This window comes from Strix aluco, chromosome 8, assembly GCF_031877795.1.
Source record: "Strix aluco isolate bStrAlu1 chromosome 8, bStrAlu1.hap1, whole genome shotgun sequence".
In the NCBI taxonomy this organism is placed as follows: domain Eukaryota; kingdom Metazoa; phylum Chordata; class Aves; order Strigiformes; family Strigidae; genus Strix; species Strix aluco.
In genome coordinates, this window is record NC_133938.1 from 6015690 (window position 1) to 6041014 (window position 25325).

The following is a 25325-nucleotide window of genomic DNA, read 5'->3' on the forward strand; positions in this document are numbered from 1 at the left end:
TCTCCGGAGAGCAGAGCCTGCAACAAGAAGGCAAATACCCTGGAGAAAATGGATTTCTGCTCTTTCTCCTCAGTGTCCTACTGCCCAGACTAGTTGCCACTGCCACTAGTGGCCAAAGAAATCCTAGCCATAAGCCACGTGGGTGCTGAAAGCAGTTGTGTTTTGTGGCACTGGTGTTTTGCTATTTAAGTCTAAAACTTCTTTGCCAGCAAGGGGAGAAAAGAACAAAGTTAAAGCACTGCCCTGTGGGCTGCTGGCAAAAAGACATGTAGCCTCTAGAGGGGAAAAAGCTCCAATGGGCCTGGAAAGGGAATAGCTGTGATATGTATTTTCAGCCTAAAGGCCAAAGCATCATTAAATTCCCAGTACAGAAGCAAAGCTACCTGGTTTGGGTTTTCTTAATTATTATTTTTAGCAAAGTTCTCCTCAAAACCACTTTTCTGAGGAGACCTTCACTCCTCCTGGGAGCCAGAACTGCAACCCCGGGTGAGGGACAGACACGCAACCCAGGCACCTCCCCATGTGCTGTGGTGTCAACTTCACCTGCGAATTCAGCTTTGGCTCAGGGCTGGTGCATAAAGATGTAAAATCCATCTGGGCCGTGCAGCCTTGGAAAGCTCTTTGATGATGTTTCCAGCAACAGAAATGGAGCGTGTGCAGAGCCTTGCATCCTGTTGCTAATAAGTCTGCTTTTACACCACTCTGCTACACTTACTAACTTTCATTTACATATTTTTCCAATAATCTTTTTAACATGTGACTAGATGACCATAAATCCTGGAGAGTGAGGAGTGCAGGGTGTGTTGGAAGAACAAGTGCTTGGGGCTCAGTTTAACCCTTCAGTTACCACTAGAAGGGCCAGGTCCCAAGCAGCTGTGTCCTGCTGTTAGCCCAACAGAGACATGTTGGCAGGGAAGGGTAAATGCTTCGAAGGGAACAGATTTTCTTCTTGTGGTATCCCAAAACAAACAGAAAATTTGGTGCTGCTGCCAAGTCCCAGAATGCAAATTAATGCAGAATGGGGCATTTGAAATGTTTTGCTAACAAGCACATGCCATGGTTCTGCATTGGTATTTAGCTGTTGACGAAACCCCATCTGTGGATTTAGCAACCAGGTTCACTGAACCAAATGGCTTTCCAGGTTTCACAATATATGATGGAGCAAATGAAATCTGGTATGGCTTGTTAAGGCAGGACAAAATGGGGACAGCTGGTTAGTGCATGTGAAATACCAGCTCCCACTGCACACAACAAGTGCTCATCTGTATCCAGAGCCACATACTCCTGTGATGAAATAGGGGATTACTGGGGGAGGTGGGGTGGGGGGGTACCGACACTGAATTTATAGGTTTGAGTTCTCCCCCTACTACCCTTGGATTTCAGACTTCTCACTGAGAGAAATGGTGACAACTAGAAAGATTGTCCAATATATATTCTTATATTTTTTTATACATATATACACATATTTGCTTCCAATTACCCAGGAATAACTGTTTCCTCTACTGAGCCAGCTGCATAGATGGCTGAACAATCTGGCTGTTCGAACATATTTCAGTCAACTTTCTCTAGTTGATTTGGCATGAATTTTTCTTTCTACAACTGGATCTCCTCCAGTAACAACTTAGACAGCCTTTTGACTTTAGGTCATGGCTGTATGACACTGAAGGATTCCTTTCATTTGTCTCTCTACAAGTAATGATGGGAAAACCAAACGACTGTCATGCCTCTAGTAGAAAAGAGACAGTTTAATTTTTTGTGCCATATATCCATGTATCAGCTGGTTTTACACCACAAAGCAGGATTCAGGATGGATTATCTCAAAAACAGGGTTTTGGACTGGCACTCAAGAGTTCAAATCCTGACACGTGTCCTGGATAATCACCTATTTTTGCATCTGATTGTATGGAAGTAGCTTCTCACCTCAAAAGATTTCTGTAGGGACAATATCCTCCCATGACTGGAGGGCTCAGAGTAGTGATCAGCATTAGGGGAAAGAAATCAGAGTCCCAGGCAATCTAGCAAGATCTGGAATAAGACCTGCCAGCAGCAGCAAGGGTGAGCAGAAGGGGAGAATGTTGCCATCAGGAAGCTGAGGTCCACCCCACCTTTCCCAGTCCCACCGTTTTGTGCAAACTCTACCCAGACTGTGGCCATAAAGACTATGAAAACCTCTAGACAGGTTACAGCACATGCATTTTGTGTCAATTTATCCTGCTTTCACTAAAACTTCAGCTTGGAATGACAACCATTCACAAATGTTTCACATGCCCCAAATGAGAGGCTGGAAGAAAATATGGCCTTGATTAGCAACTGTTAATCAATTTCCCTCTCAATTAAATCTTGTTGTTCCAAATACAGCGTGAAACCACTCAGTTTGTAATGTACCAAACCTTATGCTGCTGCTCTGCGTGAAGAAATCAGACCCCAGTTTCCAAGGCTGTTGTCCTAGGGACCTTCACAAGCAGTAAAACGATATTTTCACAAGATCAGCGCTTTACTTTTCTGCAGCCATTTCCTTGATGACTTAGGGCAGATGACTTAGGGCAGTCTGCTAGGACTAAGTTTGATAAGGGCCCCTGATCTTAGTAATGCAGCTTAATCTCCAAAAGTTGGATTTCAGCACTACTTAATCGCATTGGGCTCCTTTGCCTTTGCCAGTCCATTATGCTTCAAAGATTTTTGTGGCATAATGACATCTTCAGACCTATCTTTACTGTATTTCCAAACTCCCCGTGCAAACTCATGTCTCAGAGTCTACAATACTATTTTAATTACCAGTTCACTGCTTTAGGGGCACCTTTCTTCATAACTTCTGCTTTGCTTGTAATGATGAGATCTCTTGCAGATGCAGTTAATCAGAAAGATTACAATCACTCTAGAAACACCTGCATTGGAAATAAGTCTGGCTTTTATTACAATGAATTCCTACTGCTGACAAGCTCTGGGAAGAGAGGATGGGGGAAAACCCAAGATCCCTTTGCACAGCTGGAATATAAATGTGAAATTTTCTTCCCATTTATATTTCTTCTGTAAATGATTTAGCTGCTATTGATCAAGATTACCACCAAATAAAAATCAGAATCTACTAGCGTGTGGTGTTTTCTGTAACACACTCATAAAACAAATCTATGCCTCTACCACTGGAACAGGCCATACTTTTTACTGTGATATGTACAGAACTGGAAGTAGCGCTCATTGTCAGGGCTCAGCTAACAAGCATTCAAGAGCAGCAAAGATCCTGTGCTGGGACTCCATATTGCATATGGAAGACAAAATAATTCACTTGTTCCAATGGCCCCCATCCTGTTTACCCTTATGATATTAAGGACAAATATAAAAGACTGAGCTCATTAGTTGTAATGAATAGGTACAATAGGAAGCAGGGAAGTGAGAAGTATTAAGGGAGCAGAACAGAGACCTGTAATGACTGCAGGGCAAAAAGACATTCTTAAACCTTATGCAAATACTTTGTGTCATATCCCTATTACTATGAATTTTTGCTCTCTAACTGTTGTGTAAGTGCTGGCACATTGTGTCCAACAAATGCTAAGTTTTCAACAAAGCCCTACAGTGGTAAAGGTGACACAGTGTTTCAAAAACCCAAGGTTCAGATAATAAATGATTTTGGAATCCTGAAAACTGGCAAAATAAGAAATAAAATGCCATCCCTTGCAGGAAACTGATGGACATTCATGTCCTTCAAGGACAGGTTGGTAACGGTCTAAGAAACAGATCAAAGTGTTCACATTTATTAAGGAATGTTAATCTACTAAAGTCTGCATTAGTCCCAGGCTCTGGACACAGAGATAGAACTGTTTAAAAATTAAATACTACATTTAAAAGCTGTGAAAGATGTTCACAATTTTTCTTATTTTTTAAGAAGCTGGAAAGTGCTGCTTCTATAGTGATCTACTAGCACAGGAAAAACAAAAATGAAAATGTCTCACTGTCTCCAGGACCAAATTCTTAGTCCACAGAGTCAGTATGAAATGCTTCCAATCCACAACATCCTGCTTTTTCTCTCTGGATAACAACTCAAACCCAATATATGCTCAGAGAAATGACTGGGGGATAGTCTGTCCCACTGCTTCTGCACGATTTACAGAAAGAATCTCTAATGCAAAAGCAGAAAATGTAGCCCCTTTACTTACTCCTGATAACAATGTTTTCTTTTACCTTCTTTAGGTTTTTAGCTTATCTACCTTTTCAGACCCAGAAACCATCAGAGCTGGGCTGGCACAGTTACTGCCTGGTTTTAAATGAAGGTATTTGTCAGGCATATCCATGTAACTTCCATTCATTTAAGTTGCCTGGAATTGGTATTAGACAACTAAGAAAATGAATGGCCTTATCAGAGAAGATGCTCCATTAATAGGAAGATGATACTTTATATTTTCAGCAGAAGAAATATTTAGGACTAGATCCAGCAAACCACTTAGGTACATACAGTACAAGCTGGATGCATTTCAGATATCAGAATCCAAGAAGATAAGACACAAACCCCACGTAACTAGAGTTTCTGAATTTTGCATTAAAGAGCCACCCGATTAAATATGTACACAGTTTTAAGAACAGGGACCACTGGAAAATAAGGAAATATCTTCTGTGGAGTAATGCTCCCTCTGGCCCCGGCAGCTTCAACTGGAAAGCTGGAGAATCATCTTCCCTCATCCCAGGTTATCTTCCAGTATGAAATGGAAAGAGGTGAAGGGGAAACCCTCTGGGCTAAAGAAGGTCTAAAGCATACCTCTTCCACTTTGCCAAGTGTTGTCACTTGAGGTCTGTAATAGAGAAGGCTGTCACCTGGCTGTATTTTAACAGAAAGCCGGTCCAACGGAGCAACGCAGCACCACCATGCACCAGAGTGCTTTGGGCACTGAAGCACAGTCTCATAAAGTTGGTTGAATCCTGCAGGTACTTCGAGTAACCTGAAGAAACGTGAGGGGTAATATTTCAGACAGCCATTTCACTTTGTGGCTCTGGCTCTTTCTGGCAGCCTTTCACAGCCCTCTCGGCAAGACAGCTGATGTCAATGCAGGGTTTGGGTGCCTAGCTCTTCATCCAGTGCACAACTGAGCCCCTAACACATGTTAGAAATGGTGACACAGTGTTGCTCACTACACTGGTAAGTGTTTAGCTGCCACTAATAACAACTCGTTCACTCACAACAAAGCTCCATCTCTTCTTCCCGGAGCACTGTCAAGGTTGTATTACTGAGGAGTGTCTAAACACAGGCTGCAGAAACAGAAGGACTTTGCCTAGTAGGAGATAGGAGGTCACTGAGGTAACAGACATTGCTGACTTCAGTGTACTTAAGTCAAAGTTAGCCTGTGGTTAAATATACAATTCCTTTGCCCTTTAAGGCTTAAAATAAATTTGTCTTAAACTACTGCATTGGCTTACATTACAAGATAAATTATGAAAAATAAGTTGGCCTCAAAGCATAGTTTTGCTTAGCTGCTCTGGGCATGAACCATTTCACTTGGACTCTGTTTTCCAGACCACCTATCTCCCTCACCAGGAAGATGAAGAGAAAATAATCAAGAGGGGCTGGAGCCTATTTAGACAACTGGCCAGCTCCTTGCAAAGGGCTCCCTCTCGGTTAGAAGAGAGAAGATCCACCACAGAGGTAAAACAAAGTCTGCTAAAGGCTGAACCTGGTAATGATGTAATGGCATGACGTTACTGGACAGAAAGGACCAGTGGTTTAACCAGGAACACAGCGTATGGTCAGGATCTACACCTTTCTTTTTCCTATCTCATCCTCCTCTCTTTCTCTCACTCTCATCTTCTTTCTCATCTTTACATTTCTGTAAGCACTGAATATGTACACAGTACTGCATATTACAACTTTCATCACACCAATCACTTGACAGTGATGATCCCAGTGCCCTTTATGAGATCTGTAAACAATTATAGTTGAAATCAATAGGAATCCATCAATATAAGCTCTTGAACTTTACAACCAAGCAACATGGACATCCTGAATCTTGTCTAATAGCACAATCTAGCTATTGTTTGTATTGTCTGATACAGTATGTCATACATCAGCTCTAAAAAGAGGGAACTAGTAATCTACAAAGAGACCTCTGTAAAGGCATTATTGCACTGTGATTGAATAGTGCCTTTCAACAGCAAGTCAGTCATCAGCTCCCTTAAACTTACTTAACTGCAGAAATACAAGGTTTCTAATTCCAATTCCCAAACATGGCCCAGGGTTGTGCTGTCTTCCCAAGTTTTATGACAGCTCTGCAAAGGTGACCCACTCCTCTTGATCTCATCAGCAAACTTCCATTAACTGCCTTGCTGCTACCTCTGTTGGTCAACACAGGCAACTCTCTCTGAACCAGTGAACAGGACCGACTGTGCCTCACTTACATTTAATATGTACCCTACTTTGGGTTTGTGCCTAGACTTGAACTACGAAAAAAGAAAAATTAAAAAAGAATTTATGATCTCATGAACCTTGAGAGCAGAGGCCCTTGAGCATCTTGTGAATGACAGCAGCACTCTTAAGTCTGGATCCTAGCCTGCGTTTTCAATCCAAAAGGACTGAGCGATGTTTGGAATTACATAGCGAGGAATCTAAACTAAACCAGGTGTCTTCCCAGTTTTGCCAAAAAAATAGTTTGACACATACTAGCTTATAAATAGATGGTTCTGCCAGATCAAACAATGATATATTACACTGACCACTCAAACAGCCCAACAATGAAGCAATTTTCATGAGGATGCAATACTTTTTTACTTTTTTAAATTGAAAATAATAAACAGATTGGATTGTATTATCATGAAAAATGTGCTAAAGGGTAAGGTCTGTGAAGAAAAATCTGACAAGTCATAGGTCATAAAAGTTTCGGTTCAAGCTTGTTCATATTATAGTGAAGTAAATTATTGCTGAAAACTTCTTTCAAAGAGTCCTTTTTGATTGGGTCTTGGTTTTAAGATGAGCAAACGCTTTAAATGTGAGCTATTTCCATTGTTTGTGAGCAATAAACAGCAGGCTGAATAGAAAAGCAGAGACCGCAGGTCATTCCCACTGGTGTAAAAGAAATGCTGCACAGTGTTTTCTTCCAACCACAGAATAACCTTTACCTGACTATGCCTGTATGCACTGTCTGTCCATGCACAGGCATCTAAACAGGGAGTTCTCAACATCTTACAAGGTTTTCCTCTCTGGTACAGGTACAACCCACAAACCCAGCTGGCACTTGGGAAAATCAGACTGGCCAACGCAATGCTGACGTGACTGACTACAGCACAACCTGACAGCAGTGAGATACTCTGGGAGTATACGTCTTTTTAGTCTAAGATTTAACTCCCTTTACTGGAATTGTTTGCCATTTAATTATCTTTTTGTTCTTTCTAAAATAAGACTGTTTTGATCATGATGAGCAGTGTCTCCCTCAGGACAAAAATGATTTTGAGTGGAGACATGATGTAGATCAGCATAGCTGCATCAAACCACAGGACCAGAGTGCCTTGCACCTGTGGTGTCTGCAGCAGAACTACACAGTGCAGATGATTCGTCAAGAAACCTCTTTTTCCTGATAGCCTCTGGAGAGGCGCCTGATTATGGTGATAAGGAGCTGACAGGGAACCAGCCATGCTCAAATGCCGTCCAGTTCATCTAAAGATGCAGAGAAAATCTCCTGCCCATATTTAATGTCTTTGGGACCCTTCCAGTCATGTCTTTCCCTTCTAACAGTCTTCCAGCTTCCCAGGACTTTCTGGCCCTCCTCAATATCCTCCTCTGTCTCCTCCTTCCCCAAGGGCAGCTCTTCTCTTCTCGGTCCATTCTGCTTCCGCCCGGGAGGTTCCTGGGGAAGAGGCTGCAGGTGCTGCAGCGTGTGCACGGCTCAGCCTGTCGCTGGGACACGCTGCCGTCAGCTGCACCTCTTCCTCGCTCGGAGACCCGCTGGATCCTTTCAGACAAAGATTTTATCCGACACAGCAGCCACAACTCTCCCCCAGTGGCTGTTTCTAGCAGAGAGGCCTGCGCTCCAGCATGTGAAAGTGCTCCAACACACAACACATACTTTTCCAGGCTCCACCGCAGTGTCAGGCTTAATGAAACACTTAATTATCAGACCTCAAAACTCGGGATTTCCAAGCGAGACAAATGGATGTCCTGCATTGGGGCCTGGCTGTGCAATCCTTCCTCCACTCCTGGGGACAGGTAAAACTAACAGGCTGAGAAACAAAGAGGCTACATAAAGCATGCCTACTGATAGGAGTGAGGCCGTGCTGGTAAGTTGTTCTGGCAGCATGAGGAAAACCTGGTTACAGGATCCAAATAGCCACTTGCCAGATGAGAAACAAGGAACTAAATCAGAGACCAGAGACCTAAGCATTAGTCCAAGAGTTAGGAAATACTAAAATCATTGCATTCATTGATTGAAGTAATCTCACCCAGAACAGGCAGGCCTAGCCGGAAGAGAAGAGTCTGGGATGACTGGACACAAGTAAAGGATGCAGACGAGGAGACACCACTGAAAAGACACCACTGAAACTGTAGCTTTTGTCCCCATTTCCACTTTCAGAACAGTTCAGCAAAGTCCATCAGCAGCTCTCTCCTGGTGCTGAGGCATGGCACCAGACACATAGGGAACCCTCTAAATTCTCAGTTGCCATAAAAAGTTGCATATTCTGGGCCAAAGAACAAGCACTTCAGACTGTGGTGGCAGGATGCAGGTTTCACAGTATCCCTGTCACAGAAGCACAGGGGGGTTTGCAGTACTGACCATTTGTTTTGTACTGAGCACAATGATTCACCCACAAGTCAGATACCCATTGTTTTTTCCTCCCAGCCTGCCAGCCACAAAACAATCACCAGCTTTCTCTTCCATTACAAATTTAAGATCTACCTGCAAAATATAAAAAGGCTCCAGCATGACAAACATGCAGAACAAGAGCAAGAGAGCTTGGCGATGTCACCACTGTCTGTAAATCTCTTTGGTAGCTGGGAATTTGTAAGGTGGAAGGTTTTCAGTACTGCTCTGCTATTATCTCAAATGGATTGTATGGCGCTCTGAATTTTTTTATCAAATCTGTAAAACCAGTAAAACGCAACAGTCTGGTTAGAAGAACTCTTTCAGGGTGGAGTTAAAAACAAGAAACCATTGCCGGAGAGTATCTGGTGTTGATCAAAAGGAGAATAAGTACTATTTGCCCAGAGAAAACAAGATTTTTCCACTAACCTCTTCTTCTGCTTTCTCAGCAAATTTTTCTGTTTTCTCTAGTCTGCAGCCCTTCTCCAGCCAGTAAATTCAATATCTTGTGAGATCTAGAGAGAACAAAGTGAGTATTAGTCAGACAAACAAGGAAGGGGTCAATTATTGTATTAAAATCCCCAAGTGCATTGTTTTAGCACAAATTTCACATTTGCTTGCGCATGCTTTTAAGTGATTCCTTATTTTGTACCTTATAAATGGGCACCAGATGCCAGAGAGAACGATCAAAATTGCAGTGAAACTCGAGATCAAATAGGTTTTGCCCTGACCTAAACCTACTTAAGAAATATCATACATGCTTTTCCCCTCAAAGGTTTAACAACAAAAAAAAGCCTTTCTCCTAATTTGTCACCTTAAGAAGTTGACAAGGAAAAGCGTGCACACAAGTTGCAAAATCTCAAAGACTTTGTCACTCCCGGTCACTCCCTTGCTAAGGCAGTAAAGGACTAGAATTATCCTTGTCTTAAAATCACGAGTTGGCTTTCCTTTCCCAAATTCAGACATCCAACAGCTGTAAAAATGGCATCCAATCAAGTGCTGACTCTGCCAATTTTGCAGTGTTTCTGCTCACGTCCATCTGTCTCCTCCTGCCACGCTGCAGCACATCAGCAGTACAATGAGGAGGTAGGGCAGAAATTGGCTTGTTACCCATGTGTGTGGGCCAGTAGCCAAGCGATTCCACGTAACAAGCTGGCCACAGATCCACCTTTCATGTTGAAACATGGGGAGAATTAGGAAACTTTTTAAATTAAATAATTCTACAATTGATGTTCTTCTGTTGTTTTTTTTCTTGAAAACCTTTTTCAAATTTTTAATTAGAAACACTTTATTTCTCTCCTTTTAAAGCCCTCCTGGACTGAGTTAGTTGGATCAAAGTACAGCAAGCTCTATACAAGTAAGATCATGTTAAGTTACTGAATCTTTTTATGAACTATCTGGCTGCCTGCAGTGTGGCTAAAATATTTTTTTGCCATCATATGAACTGAAGAAAGACTGCAGGTTTTTCATGAGACACTGCTTTCTGAGAAAAAAGTCCTTTTAGACATAACCTGTTGCCCCACATTAACCTCAGGCTGTCTCAAAGAGTATTCCTAACTATATTTTTAACAATTAGGCACACTGGAACCGAACTGCTGCTCTGCCAGAGCACTGTCATGAAGCCAGGGAGCTGAGCCTGACCCAAGCAAGGCCTACACAGCTTTCTAGAAGGTATAAGTACCTTTGCTTGCTGTAGAGCAAAGAGTCACTGATCTCGCCTCTCCAGAATGTCGTAGGATTTTAATTTTCCCACACCTTGGACTGAAAAAATGTTTTTTTCTGAGTCTGCCCTTCATGTGATGGGAACTGCACTCTTCACAGTCCACTAATTATAAACTTTGAACCAAATGTGCCACCTCTGGCTCCCTTTTCAGCCAGTAACCAGTTACGACCAGCATGGAGAGCTAATGCTCACAGTGGACAGAGTCTTCAGTTACCCTGAATACTCTTCCATTCAGGACACCCTGCCGTGTGCACTTGCCGTGGATCTCACCAGGCAGGTGGTTCTCCACAGAGAACCTCTGACACTAACTAGGCTTTGGGAGAGAGAAAAGACATGGGCAGCACCACTGGCAGGTCCCTCCACCTACTGGATGTTTTAGTAGGCACTCCAGTGTCCAGCGCTGGAGGCAGGGAGACCCAGTCCTTTCTCTCCATAAGCATTCCAGCCACCTCTGCTCTTCCCAGGCTTCTGGAAACACTTTATCCCTCCTGAGCTTGCTCAGGAGCCACCACAGCTTCCACAACATCACAAACAGGATTTTGTTTGCACAGGTGTCCCTTCAAACTTGACACCTTCCTTACATGAATAAATGATATTTTTATAAGCAAAAGAGATATGGAAGAACTGGCCGTTCCCATCATTTGTGCATGAATGTTTTCCACAGTATGAACCAGAGGGTGCCTGCCAGGTTTTCAGACGTTGGATCAGTTTGGCTAATCATAAAGACATCTTCCAGCTATAACCCACCTCAAAGGGCAGGAGCCTCCAGTGGTTGAGTGAGCATCCATCTAATCCTTACAGATGTGAACAAAAGCTGCAGTTTGCATCATGTTATTCTAAGCTGAGAGAACCAGCAGCAAACCACCACAGTAGGTCTTGTTCCCTTAGGGCAAGGGGATACAGCTTATCTCCATCAGTCAGGAAAACAGAAAGAAGAAATGGTATGTGGGCATCAAACACAATTGCAGTGTTGGCCTATGAATGCCGTGACAGAAATCTCTCCTTTCTGTTAGGGAAAATGGCAATTGAAAGTAAGCAGCAGAAAAGACAAGAGAAGTTAGAAAAAATGGAAATTGCTGTATCACAGAGCTCTGACGCAGAAATGAGTGATTGCAATGTAACAAACTACCACACACCAGCTTCTTTCAGTCCACATGCACGCTCATATCCCTGGGGGAGCTTTTTTTTTTTTTTTTCAAATATGGGGTAGCTTTCCCACGAGTTAAAGAGAAAAACACTAAATCTAATTATTTTCCATTTATTGTGGATTGTCACAGGGTCAGAATATACCAACAGCAAGTTATTATTGGGCAGCTGACAGATGCTTGTTTGTGTGTCAAACCCTTTAGATCAGAAGCTGAGCTGAGTCTTGTTCATTTTTAAGTCAACAGAACTTCTCTGAGATCTTTCACTATGTCCTAACTAACACCGCTCTTTATGCCAACCTTTAACTATGAAACACCAGGGATTGTCTAAGTTGGACACCTGGCTTTATACTGATTTCAAGTTAATGCAGCCCTTAAAATGGGAGCGGGGTGCTTAGTGCCTTTGAAAAGCCTGCTCCATATTTTGTCATATATTTGGATAGTGCAGAAGCATAGGGAGTAAGTTTGGAAAGTCACTTGTGTGATCTCTCACTAAAACTCCAAGGTACTACTATTCAGTAATCTAGCCTTGTGGAAATTTTTGCATGCTGATTACAGGATACACTTAATCCTTTTGACATAAATAGGAAAAGTTGTTTGTATCAGAGCTTGATAGGTTGGAATCTTTCCTCTTTCTACATACAATACACAACAGAATAACTTCCGGAGCTGAAGTTGCTGAGGTCCAAACCCCGTCAGTGGGAGCTTTGCCATTTGCTTCATTAAAAGCCCAGTGTGGCCCTACAAGAACAGTATATATACTTTATAACTGCAAGTTAAATTCAGTGTTGTTGCATAAAATATTCTCTCTCCAACTGACAGCACAGGAAAATTATGCCCTCTGCTGCACCTCTGTATTTGTATTCTATCTGAAAGTCTTTCAGGGCATGCTGTCTTTCTTGTTGGGTGGTGGGCTGTTTGTCAGCCCACAATTTTGCAAGTGAGAGTGATGAATTTCCCACTTGATCTTAACAGGCATTTGAACTCCACCTCCTGTTAAAAGACCTCTTTATTCTCCTGCTTAGGTTTTGGAGAGGACCTCACAGGATCAAACTCTTCCACTATTTTGATGGCTATTAATGACTTGCACCATCAGAAGCTGAGTTTAGAACAGAAAATGTCCTTGGATGACCCACCAGCAAGAGGTCATCACAATATATGCAGCTCTTAATCCAACACTGTCCCTCTGATATGCCTGCAGAATTTGGCATTTCACTCCTCTGTGTAAAACCTTTGGACTCTTTGGAATTTAGGCCATTTAACTTCAAAGTTCAGGGTCATTTGCTGGTGATGGGTAGTCACACTGAGTCACCCATGTGTTTACTTCTAAAAAGTCTGTCCCATATCCTGTTTTCTGGGATGTTTATAAGCCCTCTTGGGATGCTCAGTGCATCTCCCCCAGTCAAACAGAACATCTTAAATTCAAGTCTTACCTGGGGTGACACACTGGGATGTGGAAGCTGGAGGACACGTCATTACAGCTCTATGGATGCACTTTAAACTACCCAATGGCCAAAATATTGTAGATTAAGGTCCATTTACCAGGTTTTTGGTGAGGATTTTGCTACCTTCTTAACCTCCACATACTACAGCCAGACTGCTACCAGCCCCCAAGTTGGTCCACGTGAAGTTACTTCCAATCTATCTGCAGCCACAGCACAAGCCTCACTACTGCCACATCTTTCTACAACTGGATCACCTGAGACTACAACCCTGATGCAAATTCAGCTGCTGCATATAAATTTATTCTCTGGTTAGTCACAGCACCCCACTGGTGTTTATAACTAAGGCCAGTGTGGATATTAGCAAGTAGGCAGGTTCCTATGGCAGCGGGCTGCTAAAGGGCAGTGGAATAGTCTTTGCTCCCTGTGGCTTAATTTGCCTGTGTGGAGGCCTGGAAAGGCAGGATGGCTGGGAAAAGGGTAGGATAAAAGCATACTGCAACAGCCTTTTGAGCAGCCTGAAAGAGGAGGGGAGAATGGGGGTCTGAACAGCCAGAGGCAAGGAAGCTGCAGCACTCGGATGAGTGAATCCTGGACAAAGGTAACCACTGAGAACAGTTAATAATCCAACACACAAGGGCACAGCAGAGACAAGCACTCCAACATGAAATGCTATTCAGAAAAGTCTCCAAATGAGCTAACACTGAGGGAATCAAGGGGCTTGGAAACTGGATGGTGGCGGGAGGAAAGAAGAGGTTGTTGTGGAAGTCGCTCTTCCTGCCCAGACCTGCCAATGCAGCTGGATTCCGACTTGCAGCATGATCACTCCTCCAGTCTTGGCCTCCTGAACCTGCAAGCAGCCCCTCACAGTGACCTGACAAACCTTTGCTATCCAAACTTATCCTCCTTTGAACAGCCCGATAAGGGGCCAACCTGTGCAGTAGCTTCTCACTATGCCCCGAAGGGATAATACAATGAGGCCTGTAAAGCCAATTGCACTTGTTACCTGAGGCAGCTTTTGAACTCTGCATGGAGAGGCTGGAATGCCCCCTTCCACTTAGCAGAACAAAGGCCAGCCAACCTGCAGGGTTTTAAATCTGAAACTTAAACATGAATGTGATTAATGTGTGGCTTTGAATTTCATGTATTATTGAACTGTATACATTACTCCAGGCTCGGAGGTTTTTCCCTTTTATACTGCAACACAAATGTATGTTCTGTTTGGGAGGGGTGCAGAGTAGAGAACACCAGGCAAAAGTATTTCCATATGTATTCCCCAAATTCTCTGCCTGAAGGATTTGAGCGAGCCGGGATTTATACTGTGTTCCACTGACCCCGAAAAAACAACTTGAAACAGATTTAAAGAAGATGCACTGGAGCTCATTGCAATTGAAACGCTGGATACTTATTTGACAGCCTCCAGGAATCCTTCCAGGTCCACCCCTTCCCGTGAATCTGCTAAAGCTCCAGAAGATTATCAGAGTTAAGCTAACGTGCAGGATGTTGGGTTTGAGGAGACGGGTTGCCCCTGGTAAGAGTCATAAAAATGATCACCTCTTGTAACCAGTGCTCCGACTCAAAGACTGAGTCCTTGATCCCATTTAAGTCATAATCCTCTGATAGGAGCCAGGAAGCTGGACCACACCACTCCTGTAAGATCCTGCTGGCTTTGGTGGAATGCTGCATGACCAGAAGTGTATCCTGGTTTTTACTACTGGGGAAAGGTTTAATGTATTTTTAGAAACAGTTAATTAACCCCATTTGTTACATAAAAGGGGCAACTGTAAAGTGCACCTGGACACTTCCAGTCAGGAGGTTTTCATTCTCTGTATGGCTTTGGGCAAGTCTTCAGACTTTACCACAACATAACATAAGACTAACAAAGGTGCTGAGAAATACTTGAGCATTTTCTTTTGGGGAATATAGTTCTTTTATAAGTAGAGGGTTTCCCTGGAGCAATCTTAAATACAGCGTGTCAAATGGCCAGTATCTGATATGTACTACCTGCCTTTCTGTGGCAATGGATCTCCTTCTGCAAGTCCTGCGCACTTTCATTCATTCCTCCAGCCTTCTGCTGTGCTAGGTGGAGTTCTCATTACATTACTGATTCTGTATAGAATTGAACATGTCTGCATAAATGATGAAGCTACACAGTTCAGTGCCCTGACACTTTTACTCTATGTTACAATTTTGATCTCCCGAGAAGCACCTTCAGCATCGCCTCAAAGACTGGTTTCTCTCCCACCATCTAACTCAGTCAATTAGTACTGAATGCGTGCAGTGTAATCACAGGCCCAAGGGTGATGAGTTTATTGAAATTATTCTTCAGTATCCAGCCAGATCTTCAGAGAACTGTTTGCATTTTGGTAAGACCACTGGGAGGAGGGATTTGCAATTGTATCATATACCACCACTTAGCTTGCTATGGTTAATTCTACAAGGATCATCATTAAAATGTCCAGTGAGCTGGACTTTCAGGGGACACTTCTCACTGGGCTGGGCAGGGAGGATCTGGAAGAAATGAGAGGTGATATAAGGAGTTCCCCTTTTCCAAAGCTCAGATCTAAGATGGCTTCTCATCATTTTCCATGCCAATTTGCATCTGGAGCTTCATTTGCTTGTGGAATGGAGCAAGGCTTTTACAGAAGGAGAGCTCTGTCTCCAGAAATAGTTTCTGGCTCAGGAGGATGATTGACCTTTGTTCTAACAGGAATATGAACTCCGTTGCCTTGGGACACCTTTGAATCCTTGTCTCCTATGCTTTAGCCATTACTAGCCCTATGATTCCAGGCCATGAATATAGGTTTATCCCAACAGCACTAATAACTTGCCTGGCTTGCCAAGCTTATTACACAGTAATGTTTCTTTAATTCTTCACTTCCCAATCAAAAGATCCAGACAGTGGATATGGGAATTGTAGCAGTGATTCTTAGACCTGATATATATTCAGTACTAATTTTGCTAGAGTCTTCCTGAAATATCTATAGAAAAAATATTGACCACTTAGGATCTTTTAGGAGCCGGGAAGCCCAGGATATAATATCATTGATCCACAGCCTGAGATCAGCCCTGCAACTTCATCTTCAGTCTGAAATCTGGCAAATGCTGCGCACTTGCATGAAGCTTACAGAATCAAACTGCAAAGAATAAGCCTGCCATATCTCCAGCTCATCTTTGTGCGGCACAGATGTAAACCAGATGAAGCATGACAACCACATTTCTGTCAGATGAGTGAAAATACATGACACGGTGCTTATTCTGGCTGTGCAATTTACGCTTGGGTCACAAGGACAAATAAGCTTTGAGCTGGGGACTGGGCAAGAATGCTCTTAGAGTTCTATGATCCTCAGTATGGCCATAAAGTGCTGTGGACACATGATGACTTATTAGACCTGAAATCTGCCAGGATGAAGTTACTCCTCCAGAAAAAATAAAAAAATTAAAAAATAAAATGCTGAAATGTTGACCCAGTTGAGAAAAGACTGTAATTTGGGACCTGCTGAGCACTTCACTTTGTTTGTCTGTGATAGCACTGATCTGGTATCAGGTGCTCCAAACTGTAGCCCTACAAAGAAGCTTCCTGGGGAATTTTAATTCTAGCACACATCAGTATAGCAGTCAAATGTGAAATACATTTTTATCCAGGCCCCAGAAACAAAAAAATTTCTACAGCTCCTCTGCAAAATGATGCTTGCCACCCTTACATACTGCTCCTGAGCCCAGAGAACTGCCTGTTTGCTGGGGACATCTGCATCACTTTTGCTATTGTCTGCCAGGAAGAAGGCCTGACCTGCATCTGAACTCATTCCAGGGATATTTCAATAAAACTGCAGCTTCCCAGTAAGCCCAAAAGTCCTTGGTTAGGACATCCCTGTCCTGTGCAAGCTAAACCAACTCTCCCATTTTTAATTTGGCATGGCTGGTCCTCCCCCAGACTCTTAATTAAATGCAAGAGGAAAAAATAGAAATCCTGACAAGACCCACCGAGTGGCCTCTCTTTCTGTGTGCTCATGTGGCTCCATTCTTGGAGGCTGACCCAGGGCAGAGCTCTGCTCTTCTACATATATTTTCCAGTGGAAGCATTTTTTTTCCTTCCGTAGATTTATTCAGACTCCAAACTTCAAATTCATCAAAACTGTCACGGACCATTTGCAGGATGGGAAGATATTGTGGGTCCAATCAGCGTGGGTGTCACAAACAATTATCCACTGCACAATGATCCCAATTAGTAAACACCCTGCTAACAGGCCACCTCCCCAAGGATGCTGATTGCCTGTGACAGTGGTTTTTTTCAGGATGTCTGCTGGAAAACTACAACTCAAGCCTTTGTGGGCTGGCTTCTGGCAAATTCCTTGTTAACCCTACAAAAGAATCTACACATGAATAATTAAAAATAGATTGAAGTAGAAATTTAAAGTACATTTAGCTTTGTCACCCAAACCCTTTATAACAAGACCTACTTCTCATCTGGAATAAAATGGAAATTCTATTCCCTGTCTTGGCTTGTACAAGGCACTCTGTGTTTTGAAGCTTCGCTCTAGGCTTTTGGAACTAAAGAAAGATTTTCTTCTCTCCTTTTCGGTTGGTGCAAAACTCTTAAAGAGTTGCCTAAAGGGCCAAGCTCAGTGAGTGTTTGAAACCTAGCTGCTTACTCCTTGCCTAAGGCATGCTGCCTTTTCTGCGGTATGCCACTATCTAAAAGAACAGTCTTTAACAATCCCGGAGCTATTTTTATGGAATGAAATCACAAAGACAGAAGCAAATGAAAATATAAAACTAAGTATTTTTTTTTAAAGTAACCTTTTGACCACCCAGTTCTCTCCTGAAATGAACTGGGGAGTCATCAGTCACTCCTCTTCACCCTGATCTACAATCAAATCAAAAGATCGCAAGCCCAAATCTGGTGTGCCAGGAATAATACCACTAGAAATAGTGGAGCTGTAGAGAGACTGAAGAGAGAAGGGACAAAATTCTGCTTGCCACCATGTGAACTCAACCCCTGCAGTTCACCTAAGATGGGCCAGAGGACAACTAGCTGTAGCTAAAATTCAATACATGGTAGGAAAGGCCATGAGTACGGAAGTTTGAAGCTGCAGTATAAGATCATGCTATGAACTACCAATTGCTTGGATCGGAAGATTGCAGCTGAATGGCTTTCACACTGAAAGCATCTCATATTAGCATTGCTTCCTATAATGCAAAGGTTACAGTCTGACCAGTTTTGTACATCCTTTGACTAGCCATCATTTTAAGTGCTCTAATGCCTAAGTCACTGTTTCACACTGCTATCAGCAGATGCTCCAAAAGACTAAACTGCCAAATGCCACATGAAGCAATATAAAAAGCCATACCTCAAGCAAAATGGACTGAAGAGTAGCAGTAAGTTGCAGTTTCCTCACTGGTGTCTATTGAGATGGGCCCAGGCAGCATTTGATACAAAACATGGAAATCAGATGAGGAAACCCTTCATCCTTCTCCGGAAGCAGCAAGCCAAGCGCAGTGAGGCAGGATTGTTTCAGGTTTAGCCCTTCCATTCTTCCAGTGCTGACTGTGTTTTACAGTATTGCAGATGATGCAGGTGGAAACTCACCCGGAGCAGGGAAAACAATAAACAAAGTATTCCTATTCTCCAACCAGGTGGTCAAAACTTCATAAGATGCAAGTTGGATGGAGAAATACGCTGCTGAGACACACAGGTTCCTCCCTGAACTGGCCACAGTACACAAATGACCTGCATGCATGCACGTCTCCAAGGACAGGCGCTGAGTATGAGCTATGCATTAATGGTAAAGTCATCATAATTGGACTCCTCGGATCACGAGTGGGCAGCTTTCTGAAAGAAAATCTCATATTGAGCCACAATTGGTTGGGCTAGGCAATATTCAAATCTAGTACAGGGCAGAGTAATTCCTTCCTCTGTGGGACTGTTGGGTAAAATCTCATGACCTGCCTGTAGTGAAATCTTAGTAATAATCCACAGAGTCCAATTATACAGAGGTAGGAAGACTGATTTGGTTGTCAAGGCTGCCCCTCAGCCAGCAGTCTTGCTCCCAAGGAATGGGCTTTAGTGCCACACTCCATTTCCTTTCAAGTGTGCCAAGTCCTCCCATACCGCTCCGTAATACTCCCACACCTCTGCGATTTTGGCAGTCTCCTGTACAGCCTCCCTCCTTCTGCTCTGGCCTGGGGTGAGAGACTCTCTCCTTTAATATGTGGGGGGAAGTAGATTCATTTAACTCATCCCCCCTTCTTTCAGCTCTGATTTCAATCCAGTTGATTGGTAATTTCTTGGCAGTAAATTCTATCCCAGCTATATCTTCAGCAGGGGTAAACTGCCAAATCTCTATAGATTTCCACCGAGCTATGCTGCTTACCCCAGTCTACAGTCTGGCCCAATACCCTGACTCCAGTTACCTTGTTGCTAGTCTATCACACGCACCCAAGTATGCAGACCCAAACTACACACTGCTCACTTTGCTGTCTCTCACATTAAAGCTTTCTGGGTTTCTCCTTCCTAAAGAATTTTGCTCTCAGATATTTTGTTCAGATAGAAAAACTTATTTTCTTCCTCTAATTTTCCATCACTTTCATTATTTTTATCCCACCAAAATTACCCAGCTTCCTGGTTTCTGCCATGCTTCATGTACAAGCTACTCACTAGTGTTTGCGAAACATCGCACCTAAAAGTGTCATTAAAATGCTCTTTACTGCTTTGCTAATGCACAGGAGGAGCCCTCAGTAAAATGGATGAATCAAAAACTTTCATCAGTCACATAGGTGGAAAAACTGCATGATCAGAGCCATGTATCATTTGTCATTTCTACTAATCCACGTGACTGAGTTCCTATCCAAGACAAGCCAAACAATTTTGGAGGGAGGGCAAGATCTTGTGAGACCCTGTATCAAATGGTCTACTAGGCTCCAACTGCAATATATCTAATACAATACTTTTGTCCAATAATTTGCCTTTGCATGATTGAGGATGAAATTGCATAACTATTCCCTCCCTGCCTCTCCCCCAAGCACAATACCCTGTGGTTTGGAGCAATTTAAGACTTAGTTCAAGAATTTGTCTCACTTTTCTCCCATCCTGGTGGTCCACACTAAATCCCAACTCTTTCTCCTTTGCTTTCTTATTCCTTCCTTCCTGATCCACAATGCCCCCAGCATCCAGAGCTTCACCATTCTTTTTCTTCACCTTCAGACTGGAAAGTCTTTGGGACAAAATGTGAGAGAATAGCTCCAATACGTTCAACTCAGTTTATACAAATCTTAAAGGTGGTGCTATTGCTTTCCGATCCACCTCTGTCTTTCCAAAGGAGATTAAGAAAGACTCTGAATTCCTCTCTCAGTTGAAGAGACTGTTCAGTCAGTTGAAGGACTGTTCAGCCCTCTGTAAAACTGCAAGAGGCATGGACACTTGTGAACTTGGGCAAAAAAGTAGGCTGGGTCTCTCCAGGGGAAGGGCTTTGCACATCAAGCTGAAGATAGAGAATCTGGTCCTGCTTTAAAGAGGAAGGACACGGCTGTACTTCTAGCAGAGACATTGTGTGAGTAACTCCCTCTGAAGTCAAAGGATTTAGCCCTTAGATATCCAAAGGCAGAAACCAGGAGCCATAGAGTCAGCCTTTGTGTCAACTGATGGAACAAGCACCCTCCAGCTGTAAAAAAATAGCTCTGAACACTGGGATAAAGCTGGAGCCACGGGAAGTGTCCTTGCAGCCACAAACAGATTTATGACCCAAAATTCAAACAGGAATTATCATTGTAACCACTGCTGATGCCAGGAGACATCCATTCTCTGCCTATCCATCTTGTTGGGCTCACAGATCCCCGTGGTCCTCCTCAGGACAGTCACGCAGTCTATGTGAAAGCACTTGGCTTCTGCGGATGCCATGAATTTTCTGCGTTCCCTACTATGCACACTCGCCAAGTAAGTCTTGATTTAGCTACAGTAATCTCTGCTGCCTGTTCCCACAGAGAGAAATGTTTATTTTATAGGCTCTGATCTCAAATGGATGGTAACAAATGGCCTGCCTCTCCATCAGAACAAGGTTGCTGTCCCAATCTGCTGCCCAGCAAATGTGTATAAATTCAGCCAACCCCAGAACTGCAGTAAGAGCCAAGCCTGCCCCAATCACCCTGGGCTGCCAAGCTGGCTGCCTCACATTGGTGTATCCCAGGCAGGGAAATCCTGGCCTGTAAATGCGACTTGAGAGATGATGGGACATCAAGGAGCTGCACCCTTGGAAGGACAGCAGGCCCTAATTGCTTTCGCCACTGCAAATCCAATATAAGCTACACAACCAAAAGGGAGAGACTTGGCCAGCGGGAGCTTCCTGAGCTACGAAGGAGCTACCGCACTTTGGCCTAAGAGGGAAGTAGCCATACACATAGCTGTAGTGGCTTGAGACACTGCTCCTTCACAGGGAAAGTGCACTGTGGGTCAGCTTGAGAAATGGGAATGTTCTGGCTGGGCCTGCTTTCTGGCCTTGACGCTTCCAGGCCAGAGGACTCAGAGGAAAGTCTGAGTTGGGCTTGAAGTGTTTTACTGCAAATGGCCACTTTGACACCATCACACACATGTATCCTGTCAGGTTTTGCATTACAGCTCATGGCACTTCCAGAGCCAACAGCTTCGCAAAGCCTCACATTGAGTTAGCCAGCAATTCCGCACGTGGTCACTGTGCCCTCTTCAGCAGTGGCTCCCTGACCACATGATCCTGAGATCTTTGGGACTCTGGCGGGGGACTATGGTCTTATTTCTGTCCACTCAGCCAGGACACAGGCAGTGGAGTTTTCACCAGTTTTATGAGCCTACATCAGGAGGGTGGGTGACACCTGGCCCAGGATAAAGCCTGCCACTGCCAAGGGAATCTGCCAGGATGGTTTGAACCAGCCAAGAGAGCTTGTACTGGACCAGCATGCTCACTCATGTGGCTGCAGTGTTTTGGATCCAGTACTAACAGCCCTAAAGACAGTTTTATGGTATCATTGGGGTGAGGACTTTGCTTGAACTCCTTTGGTTTACGCCTTGATTTAAGCTAATGCATAATTCATAATGGGGATGATAACAGATGGCAACTTGTTAAGCCACAGGAACTCAATCAGTTGTGATCACATGACAACACCCTAAATAATTTAAATCATATCTTACTGCAAGAGCTGTTCTGCTGGGGCCCCGTGTTACAGAGAGACACCAATGCCACACTGTGGGAGTCACCTTGCAAGGCAGTTGTTATCAAACTCCCCTGTTTGTAAAGGGAGAAACTGAGGCACAAGAGCAAGTGGCTTCCACGTGCTCGCTCCATGAAAGCAGATCGCTGGTGTCCTCCCGCTCCTCTGCACCACATCCCAGCCATGAGGCCCTGGTCTCTCCTTCTCTATATATTGCGTGTGTTTACAAAGATATTTGCAAGAGGTAAATTCAGACAAAAAGCATTACTTAAAAAAAGGGGTGGCTGGTGCCTGTCCTCCACAGCATGGTTGCTAACTCCAAGCAGGACTCCAGAGAAGTTTATCACCAGACCAGACTTATTAGCAAGTATACGATCCAACCAGGATAAAGGGGTGATTCAGTCCAAAGGGAAATCCACTGAAACCAATGAATCTAAAAAGTAGAAACAGATCCCAGCTTTCCACTGGCAAAACCCCACCCTTGCTCCTGGTTTACCCTTCTATACCAGAAAGGTTGCAGGGGCAGGGTTGGGAGACTGTATTCACACCAATTCTGACTCCCAGTTTTCATACTTTACCCAGCAATGTAGCCAATCAATGAGCCAGTGGAAAACAAGAGACTTTGTAGAGACAGATTGAAAACTGGAGCAGCCCAAGCCATCATACCCTGAAATATTAAACCCAACTCTAGGGCTCCTAATATTGGATAAAAAAAGCCAGAGCTACATGATGCAAAAGTGATGATCCAACAGAAAGTCACAGGTTTACCTTTTGCTGTTGCAGGCTTTATGTTAGATCAGGACTTGCTGTCTCCCTGAAGCAAAAGTGAGAGGATAAAAGCCATCTCCTCCGCTCTGCATAATTCACCAAAAATGCAGGCACATCCACTCTTGCCACAGATCCCATGTGTTCTCTGGGTATGACATGGCAATGAAATATCAACCCCCATTCTCATGTCAGAATCTCTTTCTTCAGCAACTACAGGAGGAAACTACCTTTCCAACACATGGCCTAAACCTCGGTGACATGAAGACCCTTCGGTGTCTCTATAAGAACCAGGAGGCCCTGCCAAATCCCTCAGCCACTTCAAGAAGCAATGTGGCATGGAGGAGAGCAAGGACTTTTCTCTTATGAGTTTCAGCACCTTGCTTTTCTTCCCATTAATTCCCAAATTCCCAAGCTGCCACACACACATGAAACCTGGGGCTCTGCAAGAAAGTTTCATTCCCAGTGTGCTGAAATGGTCTTCTGAATGAGCACGTGCTTTAGGAAAGAAATGTACCAGGAATATTCCAACACACTCAGGATTACAGAAATGCTTTTACCACTGCAGGGGACAAAGCAGTATAAAGAATATAAAACTTTAAGGTATTATTATAATCATCTCAGCATACTTATCTACCCCTTTGAAAAGACACAGTGAGTTTGAGTCTTTCCTGGAATTCCAATCAATCATAATCAGTACAGTTAGTCCTGGCTGAAGCACAGCATTGGTTGCTAACCGTAAGCATAATTAACAGAGACTGCTGCCTCCCACCTCCTGACATGTTACAAGGGAACACTGCTTACACTACATTCATCCTTAAACATCATTTGACTGCCAGACCATTTTTACTCATTGCTTTTAAAATCACCATCCCCTTTTTCAAATACTTCAAATATAAAACCGCTCATGAGCTGACCAGCTAAATTCTCCTACAGTAACTGTTGCAGGCACTTCATCTCCTGAACAGAAAGGAAACTGCCGCCTAAAAATCCTTCCCCATCACAGAGGTGTTTGCAGTCCTGTTTGTTGGTCTAAGCACAATGCATGGAGTTCTTCCACACACGAGTTCTCACCAAAGCACAAGCGCGAACTTTCTCTCTGGTGCACTATTAGCACTTGGCGAAGATGTTTGCAGAAATACTATTACATAAAACACAGCCCCGTGTGTGCAAGATGGACCAGATTCTCAGCTGGACTAAACTCTTTGAATCCAAGATGCCAAATGACATGAGCAGAGATACAGATCCATGTTTCCTCTAAATCTGTGGTTAGCAGTGAAAGACATAACAGTAGATGGTAACAACCCTGTCCTGATCTTCAGGCAACGCTGCAAATCAGAACATACCTCATGCCATGGAGCATCCTAAAACAGAGGAGCTTCCCCTCCAAAATGGTAATCAACCTAAAACTTCTCACAGATGAAGCAGTTTTACATTCAGAACAAGGCCCTGCAAATGCCTCTGTACTGCTGGGTCAGGGCCCAATCCTCCATCACTTTGCTAAGTGACTCCAAAAGTCTCAAGGCGTTGCAGCCGGGGGCAGACAGTACTGAAGCAGAGCCCAGGGAAACCACAAACCACAGGTTTAACCACAGAGAATCGGTCAAGAGTGATTTTGTCCATTTGAGTCTGGACCTAAGGAAGCTCTCTCTTTGTAAGGAGCAAAATCCGTTTTTGCCACCCTGAGTGCACAGTCCCCAGACAAGGCTCGGAGTGTCCCCTCCATTCCCCCATCCCCAGGGCTGCCTATATGCGAGCCAGCAGAGCCAGGCTGCAATCCCTGGGTGGGGTGCCAGGAGGAACCTCTCACCAGCAGTGACAGACACTGCCTCTCCACCTCACCTCCAGCCCAGGCTCAGCGATCAGCCCAGAGAGGAGGCCCTTTCTACACACAAGTAATTCAGTTTGCCTTTCTCAGAAGGAAACCTGCAGGAACCCACATCACTCACATGCCCACCTGTTCAGGCTCCTAAGGAATGTCTCTTTCCATCTGAAAAAGCAACCTGACAACTTTTTTTTATTATTTCAAGCGAGTAATGACATGTCTGTCTCATTGCGCAAACCATCAAGGCACTAACTTCAAAAGCAATGAATCTTACACCTCACTCTTATTACAGGGAATAGAATTATAGGACATTTTTTAGCACAGGGAACTGGAGCAGTCTGAACCCAGACTGAACTTAATCTCCTAAACAGGCCCAAACCCAAATCTCTACTCCAAGTGCTTCCAAACTTGAGGGCAGGTTGCATATGGCTTATGTCTCTTGGTCCCAAGCGTGCCAAGTCCTGCGGCTCCATGCAG

The 25325-nt window shown here is 43.7% G+C and overlaps 1 long non-coding RNA gene across 1 annotated transcript in view; it reads right to left on the bottom strand.

Moving 5' to 3' along the window:
• The window catches only part of LOC141926784 (uncharacterized), a 167886-nt gene that overhangs the window by 130717 nt on the left and 11844 nt on the right, over positions 1-25325 (bottom strand). The window contains exon 2 of the long non-coding RNA XR_012624212.1: positions 9201-9286. This is a non-coding gene — a long non-coding RNA (uncharacterized LOC141926784). The remainder of the gene's footprint in view (positions 1-9200; positions 9287-25325) is intronic.